This window comes from Lepisma saccharinum, chromosome 22 (assembly GCF_977018435.1).
Source record: "Lepisma saccharinum chromosome 22, izLepSacc3.1, whole genome shotgun sequence".
Classification (NCBI taxonomy): Eukaryota; Metazoa; Arthropoda; class Insecta; order Zygentoma; family Lepismatidae; genus Lepisma; species Lepisma saccharinum.
The window spans coordinates 17,131,272-17,144,698 of NC_139250.1; the positions used below are offsets into that span (position 1 = coordinate 17,131,272).

General features: G+C 38.3%; 1 long non-coding RNA gene across 1 annotated transcript in view; it reads right to left on the reverse strand.

The window, feature by feature from the left end:
• Positions 1-9,007, reverse strand: part of LOC146004651 (uncharacterized) — a 351,309-nt gene extending 342,302 nt beyond the window's left edge. Inside the window, exon 1 of the long non-coding RNA XR_014443953.1 lies at positions 8,935-9,007. This is a non-coding gene — a long non-coding RNA (uncharacterized LOC146004651). The remainder of the gene's footprint in view (positions 1-8,934) is intronic.
• Positions 9,008-13,427: the final 4,420 nt, after the last annotated feature.

The following is a 13,427-nucleotide window of genomic DNA, read 5'->3' on the forward strand; positions in this document are numbered from 1 at the left end:
AAATTATAGCTCTAGTGACTAGGTACTCCCCTCCCCTTTGCTTTCGTCAAGACTCAGATTCAAAACCTTTCAGATTTCCCAACTACAACAAAGGTAGATTAATATGAGATACTTGAAACTGGAAGTTAGGGAAGGTAAAATCAGGCAGGACCATGAGCACCAACGGAGATTAAGTTTTAATCTCGGATCTTTTGTATCTCAACAATGTTAAACCTCGTTCTATTGGTTCTTGAAGCCGATCTAATGTTCAAATGAGCATTGCAGGAAGTTCAAGTGTTCTCGTTTCTACGGAAACGAGCTCTTGCTGAGTCTGCACATATTAAGAATGTGACTTCATGAACTGACACAGGTTGAGGTATTCTAGAGAGTCTACTACTGTTTCCTTCTTCAAGCTTATCGCTTCTTTGGTTGGAGCAAATATGGCTGGCACATCAATTTTTTATCGACTCAAAAATATAAGTAATGTTACTAGACAAAAGACAAAATAACGAATAAAAGACAGTAACCGCTATACTCTATCACAAAATTACACAAGGAAGTCCTCAAACTTTGAAACAGAAAATTCCATCTACTGTACAGTGGGATCCATGAATATTACCGTGCAAATTGTCCACGGCAATTTTCATTAATTTATCTTTTACATTTTAAGCGATGGATTTTTATGTATGCTGGTGCAGAAGTTGTCAACAGCTTGTTTTGAATTTTAACTTAATTCTTGAAGCTCTTATTGGGTCAAATAAAGTGCACGAACATGGTGATGGACAATTTGCACGGTAAATAACATGGATCCCTCTGTACAGTTGTCCACGATTAATTTCAATAACTTTTCTTTGGGGTACTATGTGATTTTTAAGGAACATGTTCTTATGAGCAAGGTTCCAGTAGCTTGTGTGGCATTTTGTTTAAATTGTTTAAGCTCTTATTGGGGAAAACAAAGAATAAACATGGTGATAATACTTAATACTGATAATATTGGACATTGCACACTAGCGCCACTGTTTCAGGGTCAGAGCTGCAGATATGTTTTTGCAACATAACTAAAGGATAGAGAAAGACTGCTTGGGGCGGGGGGAGAGGGGTAAGAATTCCAGCACGTACCCAGACAGGACAGACTACCTCCTAGCAATGCTGCAAAACTGAAAGAAACTAGCATGAAAAGTGTGGAATGATAAAACGAATGACGCATTCTTCGCATGAAGACAAGTGACGAAGAAATCGGCTAAACTGTGGAGGGGGGGAGGAAGAAGTAAAAGAAAAGAGTGTGGTGGGGGGACAGAAATATCCCCATTCTCGTCCTAAGTCGCCAGGTCCTGGCGCGAAAAGGGCCATTCTCATGACGACATGACCGAAACGGGAAAGATAAATTGTCCGGCCCGAGAAACAGCGAGACAAGAGACATTACAAGTCCGCAGATAAGGAAAGAGATTTACAAAGAACGAGAGGAAAGGAAGGGGAGAGGGGGGTGAGTGAGGAAGGGGGAGAGAGTTTAATCGCAGTCTTTTCGGACGTGCTTCGCGATGCGTTATTCATGACCAGCCCTCGCGGACGACAAGTGGTCAAGCTACTGGCGCTAGTATCGTTCCCACCCCCATTCCTCGCCTCGCTCCCCTCCCATCCTTTTTCTTATTCCGGAGGGATTGATATATATCGGCAACAGCTCACCCTTCCTGATCCTGAAATTCCGGACTTGTTAAATGGACCTTTCCGTCACCTTACGCGCCGCCATTTGCATCTTCTTTCGTCTTCCCGCATCACTCATGCCATCTTGTGGTCGGGTGGTAACTTTACAATTTAATTAATTTCGATACGCGTGAACAACCACGCAGCGGACGTCTCTGTTTATGTCCCGGACCGGAATACAAACGTCGCGAGCTATGCTTTCGACCGTGGACATATTTATGGCTTCCAACTTCCTTGTTTTTAGTTATCATCATTGAACTATATATAACATGGAAGGACTGCTTTATGGCGCAAAAGTGAAGCCATTCTCTCGCTTAGTTACGCCAGGGAACGTGGGAAGAAAAGCTGAAGCAGACGAATTTTTCTCTGGCGGCAAATGGATTTTTACGACTGATTATTTACGAAATAAAAGCCATAATTTATGAGAAAACATTGCATTGGGTACATTACCTGCGTTCAGACACCACTTTCTATGCATATTCTTGTTACTCGCGAATAAAACGTGTGCAAAATACCTTTTAAAGGATAAAAGACGCTTAACGTAACAGTCATAACAAGAAGGAAAATTGAATAGAAACTGACTGTTGGAAAGGGTTGTTAGGGGTGAGCTTGTAAGTAATACTTGAAATGTATTTACTTGTGTTAAGGAAATATTTTTTTGCATAAAATATCATAATTATAGCATAAATAATGCATAATTACAGTAAAATTGAGTAAAAGTATCTGAATTATTCCTAAAAAATTGCAAAAGAAAGTGGAAAATCTTGAAATGCTTGACTACGTTTTCGTAAAGTATTTAATATACAATTTCTACTGTATAATTACCAGTTATAGTCTACTCAGCAGGAGCGTACATTCTAGGCTACAGTCTGCCCAAGGAAGACGAAACTACCTGGAAAAGACGATTCCAAACGCGAGAGGGGAACAGGGAGAAGCACTCCCCGAACTATCCTGTGGTATTTCGCTTGTGTGGGTTTGCTTGTTGTGTTTATTACCGCTTTCTGCGTTGTGTTTGTGATGGCTCTTACAATTGGCAACAAACCGTTTCGAAGTGGAACGAGGAAAATTGAGACGTTTTGGCCCCTGTTGCACATTCTACAAAACACCCTCGTTTTGCTTTAAAATGTCACAAGCCATTCAGTTACTATATTTATACTTATAATACTATATACAACAATATTATTATTATTAAATACTATCCTGATTAATGTTGTGTACATTTGTGCTAATTATAATATTTACTAAGAAGATCAATTTAATTGAATGATCTTACAAACAAGTTTATCTAATAATAGGACGGTATGAATACTTTCCTGATATGTTCTGTTTGTTGATATAGTATATGACTGGATTACCTAACCTGTACATAATTCGTAAACATCTCTAAGTATTTTGGCGGCGATATTACTACGTTGAAACTTCATTGCTGTTTCTACAGCCGCTTCCTGTTCGAAGCTCCGTCACCCCTATTTAGCCACTGAACGCGTCCTGTTGGCGCATGCGCACTTCCGTCCATGGTCTCGGCTAAGGCAGTCAGACAGTAGTTACGCTATCTGTGAAGGCTGAAGTCTAGAGACTAAAATACAGGAGAAAAATCGATCAGAAATTGTAAATGAAATTATTCATATTAGCGAGATGATGATGGTAATTCAGGAGTTGGCAACCTCATTTCTTGAGAGTTGGCATCCTCATTTCTTGAGAGTTGGCATCCTCATTTCTTGAGAGTTGGCAACCTGATTTCTTGAGAGTTGGCAACCTGATTTCTTCTGAGATGTCAACCTGATTTCCTATGAGTTGGCAACCTGATTTCCTATGATTTGGAACCTGATTTCCTATGAGTTTCGCAACCTGATTTCCTACGAGTTTGGCAACCTGATTTCCTATGAGTTGGCAACCTGATTTCCTATGAGTTCGCAACCTGGTTTCTTAGGAGTTGGTCAACTTATTTCTATTCATAGACTAGGACCACGTGACATAATTAGATAGCCCAGAACTTAGTCTCAGTATACGCCACTGCTACTCAGTATGTCAGATTGAAGTAGAGTTTGCCCGCAACAAATTTTAAATTTATTACTTGCCCTTTTCCTTTTTCAAAAATTTACTCTTGGTGCATTACTAAGAAAACGTTGAATTTTCCACAAATACACCAAATTTCCCTGATTTTTCTAGGATTTCCAGGCTGGTAGACACCCTGATAACATACTTTTGGGCACAAAATTAATGCACAATTAACACTTCCAGTAAAAAAAAAAAAACAATCACGGCCAACAAATCTGAAACAATATTTTATCGCGCTACGACGCCGGGTTCGAATCCACTCCATAATTACATAAAAAACTGCAACAAAACCAATAGAAAATCTGGAAGTTCGCGAGCAGACCAAAAGCAAGGAACTACGCACGACGCCGTCCCAGTTGATATGATCCTCCCGAACCATATTAAAGATTCGGTCATATTTAATATTATTCTTAATTATTTTACTTTTTATATTCACTATGAAAACGTTATGAAAGATGAGATATTTAATAGTTGAACTAATGACCTAATTCTGTCATTCGAGAAGTTTAGAATTTGTTATTTGCAAGCTTCTTGAAAGCAAAATCTTTCATAGTTGACAATTAGTCAAAGTTATGTGTTCTCAGTTTTAGAATCAAACTATTATGAAAGCCATAAGAGCTAAATTTCAGTTGGAGTTATTAGTAATATAAGCCTTATGGACATTGGGAAGAAGTTTTTAAGAATGTGACAACTTTATAGTAGAGAATATTATAGAAACTTTAAGGATCATAACTGTTGTTTTAGACATAGAAAAATGAACCTTATGGAACATACTGTTTAATCTTTAGAATATTGCCATTATACACAAATTAGTTCTGCATATCACTGCTGTAGCTATGTTTATCTTTTGTGTCAGGGGAGGCGCTCTGCTTGACATGCGAGGATATAAATACAGCTTCGGAACCTAATTCCGGGGCATTTTCATCACCGACTCCGATGGATTAACATCTTAAATACTCAGCTCCATTTATGGGAGGGTTCAAGAACTCAGTCTTCGTTCCCAAATTAGCTTAGAGACATAGTTATTCTGTTGTATGGGTAGGTTCGCCCTGTGGACATGCTAACATGTCACCATACGAAAGAATAAGTTAATTTAAACTTTATTTTGAAGTTTTCTAAAATTTTAAATAAAATCTTAGCAAAATAATGATAAATTTCGACTCAGAACTTACTGTTATTCTGACGCATGGGTACGTTCGCCCTGTGGACATGCTAACATGTCACCATGCGTGAGAATAAGTTAATTTACGATTGCTCACAACTTTGTGATAATTCAGTTTGATTTCTTCGAAACATATACGTAATATATTTTCAATTTTTGCATAAAGCAACAGGACTTAATGTTATTCTGCCGTATGAGTAGGCTCGCCCTGTGGGCATGCTAACATGCCATCATACGGAAGAATAAGTTCAGATTATTTCGTCTCCATGATTATTATTTATTGATCAGGTTATTCATTATTGATATCTGGCATGGTTAGGTTTCGCCTTGTGAACATGCTAACATGTTGCCATACCCGATATCAAGTCGATGTCTCTAATATTTTACGAATTATAGCAGTTTGTATTTCTGCATATATCTTGAAGCCAGACCATAATGTCCAATTTATATTAAGATCGGAGTCAATACTTAAAACCTTCGCCAGTCACGTCAAAGTCATGCTTCATTATGTCAAGGAGCGTTCATAAAGTTCCAAGCAAGCGCCTGGTCGTCTTTATATAACTGATATGACAGCTTGATCCATATTATGTAAATAAACTGCAAAAGTCGCGTAGATTTAATTATAAGAAGGAAATCTGTTCTGTCCTTTATTTATGGAGATTTGTAACTAAGATGTAAATTTATAAAAGTATCTTGAAAATAAACCATCTTCAGGAAAATAATTGCCCATAAAGAAGCCTACTGAAGACGCAGACCTTTCTTCGGAAACAGATGTTATTCATTTATAAAATCTTCCTTTTCCATAGCCTGTCAAATGATTTAGTACATAACAGTCGAAGCTTCATATCCCACGTATTTCTACTACTATGCCCGTACCTGAGAGGGGTCAGAGTATCCCATTAGCCCACTGAGTTTTAGCCGAGGTGAAGAAACAGATGACATAGGATATTGAAAGGTGATTGAAGAAATAGGAAGGTAAAGATGAGGATGGACGCTTTGTCTTCGTGATTTTTTTTATGTTATAGCTGCGATTGTATAGTTTTTCGAAGGCGATTTATGCTCGAGGACGCTGACGACAGAGGGTGGCCTAAAGGTTCGAGAGAGGAACCGCCACGAAGCCTAGTTCAGTATGAGAGCAGCCTGAAGTGTCGCGATGGATGTTTCCGCTCACTTTCTTCGTCTCCTTCGAAGTTTTGGAGCTGGCGATCGAGCGTAGATCTCTCCCCAGCCATGCAGCTAAGCCATGATGATTTCAAAAGGATGGTATTTGTTTTATTTTGATTTTGAGCGTTTTCCCTCATCAGTTGTTATGCTTTCCTTCCCAATTTTGCGTAACGCTATGCGTCGCTCTTCATAGTCATTCACCTGTTGATATGTGCTGATAGGAATATTGGCAGCCCTGAAAGAAGAACTCCCCCAGGAAAACTGAAGGGAGAGATAGTGGTTGATCGGCACGGCTCGGCACCTTACACAGTGTGAACTGCGAACGCCTTTGTGTTCGTCAGAAAACCGGCAGGAGATGGATCGCCACGAACGGTTCACGAGCAGTTCGCCTGGCGCTGAAAACCACGTCCTAATAGTGAGAAAAAGAGGTTCACAAGCGGTTCGCGAACGGTTCTGTTCGCACATGTATACGCACCTTTATATAAAAGCGGTTCCAGCACGCGGAAAACAAATAACGGCGATATTTTATGCCAAAGTATGGCCTGCTTACATGCATGCACATCACCCCCAAGGCATATGACGCACTCCCCACCAAAAAGTTTAACTTCCCCCCCGCCCCCATTATGCCGAATTATTTATTCAAATTATTTTGGTCAGACAAAATTTGCGGAACAATATAATACAGACATCTTTAAGCAATTGCTAGCATGAAGCGCTCACTGCCATTGTTAGTGTACTGAACCTTTACAGTTGTCTGCTTGACTAACCTTGTATTAATGCGAACAGCACGCCCCCAACCCCTTCCAAACCGCTTCTAAAGGCATAAGAGGTGATGTTTCATTTCAACCCCATCGCCACGATCACCCACAGGTAGGTAGAAAAACTGTACATAATAACCATAACTAAAAATCAATAACAAGTCAATCAAAGAAACTACCCCCCCCCCCCCCATTTTTGTGTGAATATATATAGAATTGATGTAAAATCTTATGACGCAGGCGCGTCATGAATCCCTCTCCGTGGGCACCCCTGCCTGCGTAAGTAAAAATCTGCTATTTCGGACTACTTTCGCTGCTTTTTCTTAGTAAAAACCGGTTGTCTGCACAGGCACACTCAGATAGCTAATGAACACGTGCACTCCTAACTTAACAAAAACATCAAAAATTGCTTTCAGCACCAAACCTTACACTCCTAATGATAATTTCACTTCCATTTTATTACATAAGTTTTCAGTCCTTCGTGTTTGAGTTACTTTTAGCACATTTATGAAACTGTAGGCAACGTCCCGTCTGCTGCTGTTGTGGAATGTTGTGTTCAGGGCCGTGCCCAAGGGGGGGTTGGTGGGGGCATTCCTAAAAAAAAGAACACCAAAAGCAGGAAAACTGATAACCCCACCCTTTAGAAAATCCTGGTCACGCTATTGGTCTTGTTGGGCCCTATATTTGCTTATGCAAAGCCTTCGGGCTGTTCTGCTTCACGCTAAAACAGAGGTACTTCACAATAACACATTTCCTCGAGCTAAAAACATTGGACGCTGTTCATAAACAACAATCTTCGTAAACCATGCAAAATATTTCTTTTTCGAAGGGGTACAGAGGGTGAAGGGTACCAAAGCATTCAGGGACGTTATTTTAATGCTAAGAGCACTAAACTTGACAAACCTAACCTAACAATGAAATGATTTAAAGACATCACCTGCCTAACAATGTAAGCATTTACCCTTCGCACCCCATGTACATGGCAAGACGACAGTGAACGAATGGCTGCTCGCAAATAAAGAATCATATAGTGTGTTCGCGCCGATCATCCAACAAGAAAACACTTTTCTTGTTTCGGCCGCTGTTTGTAGCATTTCCAGGAAGGTTAATGGTGCTGTAAGTAGACTAATACACATAAATGAGACACTCAATTACATCGAACTGATGTATTCGTCGCAAAATATACATTATTTGCAGCCAACCTGCAATACGTCTCAAATCGCGTCGCTTCTCTCTTCACAGACTATTCACTCTCTCACTTTCATGAGGCACTAGTGTCCAGAGAATAACATGGCGGCCATCTTGGCTCCAAAAGTACAAGGTACGGAACAGGAGTATACGTAAACAAACATCGTTCTCCAGAAAACGTGCAGTAATGAATCTCTAAAACTCTAAAACATGTGTTAACAGACGTAATTAGATATCTAACCATTTAGAAATGCCTATGCACCATGATAAATTCGGAATTTAACAATCGGAACTTGGGTTCCCCTTTAACCGGCATTATATTCGTACTTACTCAATGATTATACACAGAGAGAAAAAAATTCGTTCCGAATAACGAAAACACCGTTTCTGGCAATGAAAACTTTTGCTTAAACAGGCTACAAAGTAATGTGCACATTTGTTTCAAGTTTTCAAATAATTCGGACAAAATTCATAAACTTTGTAAAGGCTATTAAGTTTTTCGTGCTTACCACGGAGATCAACCATATTTATTTCGTCAATTTATCGCTGGGTATATACATATTCTACATGCCGAATCTACACCCGCTAGATTACAACAGTGTTATCACTGTGTCATTTGGTAGGCACACATCCACACGCAAGGCAACAGAAATTAGTAACTAGAAGAACTTTTCCGTCTCTTGTCTGCTACATTATGTAAGCTTATTTAGCTAGTTGCAAAATATGGCATTACGAACCTATAAACTAAAATTGCAAACAACATACGTTCGGCGCAACTGGCAAGAAAAAGCCAAGATTTCAATTTTCAAGATTTCGTTTTTTACAACTCTAATGACACAATCCAAATATTTCGCACATACACCAACACTACCCGAGTCATAGAATGTTAACACTATCTAAATTAACATTCATTTTGCAACTTACCCACACTTGCTCCATTTTCTGACAGGTAGAATGGCCACCGAAAACTCCCACTCGAACAGACCGCGAGGTTCCAGCTCCCACGCACACCGACGCTGTACAGGTGGAGCCACAAGCTTATCAGAGTAAGCATAGACTGAGTACGATTTCACTACGTCACAACTTCTTGTTCTCGAAGGTTGTGTCTACTGCACAAAACTGAGCAGTAGCTCATAGATGCAACTGATGCCGATTAAAAAAAAGTAAAATGTTTTGCACGCTTCTTTGTGTAGTATTTGGCCGCACAGCGACGTTTGAATCTCCTTGATCTTCCTTATATTGAAGAAATAGAACACTTTCTTTTCGGAAGGAAGTAATCGCTTTGACAACTTCTGTTGGTTCTTGAATGTTTGATCAAAATGCGGGCAGAGTAGGTATTTTTATCTTTCATTTAACGCGTCTTTTCTTCTACTTTTTGACAGATCGCGACGAAGAAGATGTGTGTTGATTAGATGTAGTAAAGGGACACTAGTTAATTGATTTGGTTCATTTTACTTCGCTTTTCTGACACTTTTGGCTAATCGAGCAGATGATGACTGATGATCAAGGAGGTATTTAGAGGGGGTCCGAACCACCCCCCCCCCGAAAGACTTACAAAATACAAAAATTAAATAATGAAATAATAAACGAAAATATACTTGTTGTTTAATCGAGGCTTATTTATTTCTGCCGAACTAATTGGAAGGCAAGTATTATATTGTGATCATATGACTTTGAATAACAGTACCAAAGTCGAATTATGCAAGATTTATCACTACTTATAACGTACGTAACATTCATAAAATATCATCAGGAACTTTACCTTTCATCAACTGGATCTAACATCCTTTTCTTATATTCAATAAATATTCAAATCTTTATCTTTTCTGTTTGGCATTAATTTCCTTGCCAGGACTTTTTTTCTGTTATATCAGTATTCTTATACCGTTCTTTAACCTATTCATGTAATAAAAGTATAATATTAATTAATTGGAATATTTTAATTAATTTAATAATTATAATTATTTTAGATTAAACATTATTATTATTACTATTATTTTGACACACTTGCTTCAGACCCTTCCCCCTCCCGAGATATATTTCTAGATACGTGCCTGCTGTATGATGAAAATGATGTAAGGACACTCACCACTATGGTTGTAGCGAGCTGTGATAACTACTCTGCCACGAAGGAACAATAGTAAAAAGAAACACCCTGCCTAGACTTACCATACATCCGGGATTAGCCCGGACAGTTCTGGTTTTTTAGTGCTGTCCGGGGTGATGTTCGGGATTGCAAAATGTCCGGGGTTTTGAGAATCTGAACATGAAAATAGCTACCGGTATTGAATATTCACGACCAGAATTTAAAACAAACAAGCCATTTCTGAAAAAGTCATGTCTAGTGAAAAGTGCAACTGAGTCAACTAACAGATAATGCTACCTAGAACAGAGAGGCTTCCTAAACATCAGAAAATGTATTATTCAATTAAACATTTGAAAATTAATTGATTGATTTTAGAAAATAATGTTAATATTTTTCTTGTACAATTTATAGTTTAATGTTCCAATACAATATTAAGGCTTTTAAGTAATTTCAATTTATTTTTGTAAAAAAAAAATGAGGTACTATTATCGTATGAGGGAAACACCTACGAATCATATATTTCTGACTTCTTTACATTGCTAACGTGCTATTTTCGAATGCGAAACATTTCTTAAGGTGAAATAATACATTTGTAACTAAGATAATGTCTATTTCTTCTATTTACGAGTACTTTCTGTCATGGGCGTCCGGAAGAGGGGGCAAGGGGGGGCCGTGGCCCCCCCCTGGAAAATGAAAGTCAACCAAAAATTATGTATTTCACACATAAAATTTCATTTTAGCCACAATAATATGTGTTAATTATTGCATGAACACCATAAATTCAAATTTAAGCAATGTTTTTTTAGGGAACAACACTCTTTTGGGGGAAAATGTGACTTTTTTGCCCCCCCCCTGGAAAAAAATACCTTCCTTGCCCCTCCCTGGAAAAAATCCTGCGGACGTCCATGCTTACTGTTACTTGTTGTTTCGAATCTGTAACACATTATGGCCGTGATAGCGTACTGGTTTAGGGGGCGTTCTGAGTGTGTTTTGTCGATTTATGCAGTGTTGCAATCTCGTTCACCGGAAAATATCTACTTTCGTGCCCGGATTTGAAATTATGCTAATACGTCGCAAACCATTGACGTTAGCCTCACAAACCATTGACGTTAGCCCCACAAACCATTCACGTTAGCCCCAAAAACCATTTTCCGTAAGGTTAGGTTAGGCAAGCATAGTTAAAAAAAAAAAAATACTCGACACGTGGTTCTAGTGAATACACGGCGAGGCTGAAACACTGGCTACGGGGTTGCATCATCTTAACACACGGAACATTGCACTCTCATGCAGAAAGCAAATGGCGGGAGCAGAAACAGCGTGTCGGACAGAGATTTTCGCAGAAAACAACACGCATTCACATTAAAATGGATCAAATCTATATTCAGGAACTTCCACAACGCTAAAGAAAACGATTTCCGTAAGTACTTTCTCCTGGAAATTTGAAGGAAATTTGAAGGAATCCGAGATAATGTTACCAAAAATGAAATTCAGCAGTAACGAGTTGATCGCCAATATGTCCTGGGTTGGACCCAAAAAAATATGGTAAGCCTAACTGCCCAGGACGGCGTAGAACTGAAGTTTAGTGATTTAATATGCGTTCGTTACAAAACGGGAGTGGTGAAAACGAAAGCAACTGAAAGAATTGACCACTTTTCTTATTGTTTGTCGATTTTCTGCTGATCGTGACCATGAAAACGTAAATGATTAGATAAGAAATTGATAGTGTGATGGAGACTCGTATATATTCATTCATTCATTCATTCCTTTATTTGGAACCTAACAGCTTTTATGCCGTTTTTTGTCCATAACAATACACACACACAATTGTTTTACAATAAAATTATCAGTCCATCCCCCCTATTTTACAGATATTAGTTGTTGTTTTTTTAAGAACACTTTGCCTTTTACAATTGTATGTTACACTTCCTTAAAAATGATAACAAACTATAACCAATTCTCACATCTGTATTAACAGACTCGTATATATTTAACTTGTTTCACGAATGAGATTTTACACAGAAAAGGGAACAACAGTACAGATGGTTCACTTCATGAGAAAAAAAACTTCGCCCTCACCAGGCGCCGCCTAGCGTTGCAAACTGAAAGTAAAGCCATTCTTAAAGAACAAGAGTGGAACGTCCGTTTTTTATCGTTCTCGACAACCACGCGAGTCTGCAAAAGCAGGAAATCGAAGATGAAGAATATACGAGCCTGCGATCTAACCTTACACCAGACGGAGGGGAGGAAGGTACACGGAAAAAGTTTCCATGGATCAGCTTAGCTCTAAGAACCTACTAAGACGGAGTTACGCGTGTACATAAATTTCTTATACGAGGTTTCCGAAGCTATAAATAGGAATCGCATTGGCTCTTCGGTGTCTAGATTAAATAGGCTATGAATTCATAAATCTTGGCGTTGAGTGAAAGGAAATACTCTTCATCATATAAAATGTAATGAACACCTTCGTTCGAGCTTAATAAGCGGTTGATTTACTACGCTGTATGTTCCTTGCTTGTCGCTTTCTTGAAATATGTATGTGGGGTCTGTCTTCAAGCGTCAATGGCGTGTCTTATAATGAACATGGAACGGAAAGAGGTAGTCTGAACGAGTGAACTATGGGGAAATTTTTTAAGCCATTTTTTTGCTTGCTTCCTTTGGTGTGTCTTTTTTTTTAATGCATTTAGCATCAAAGAGAAACCTAATTTCGTGAAACAAAAGTGTTTGCGAGTGTTTGTGAAGGCATGGTACAGTCACGGACACTTCTGGGTTGTAATGATACCCAGAGACGCAATCACGAATTTTTGTCTGGGGTGGCAAGTACCAGGATAAACATATTAATAATAATAATAATAAAAATATATTATTAATATTATTGTTATTATTATTATTATTATTATAACATTACTATTAGTAGTAGTACCGGTAGTAGTAGTATCAAAGACGTTATTATCCTTGTAAATTACTCAAAAAAGGGGGTAGAAGTTGGTGCTAAACCATTTGTGTTTGAACAAGCGATCTGAATTATTTTTTCAACACGTCCAATTTCACATTAATAATGGAAAACAAGCACAAAAACTATTGTTGAAAGACAGAAAATGCGTGATAAATGTATTCCAAATTTATTTTTGTTCTTTACATTAACGTGTATAGTATTCATGTACGTTATATGTTTCACACATACGCAACATACAGCGACGTAAAATAAAAAAAAAATACATAGCAACGTGCCAACACTAAATTATGTACTTATTCAAAGTTTCTTTAATACATATATACACAACATATATTATGTAAATATTACACAATCAATTCATTCACCTCATAATAAACC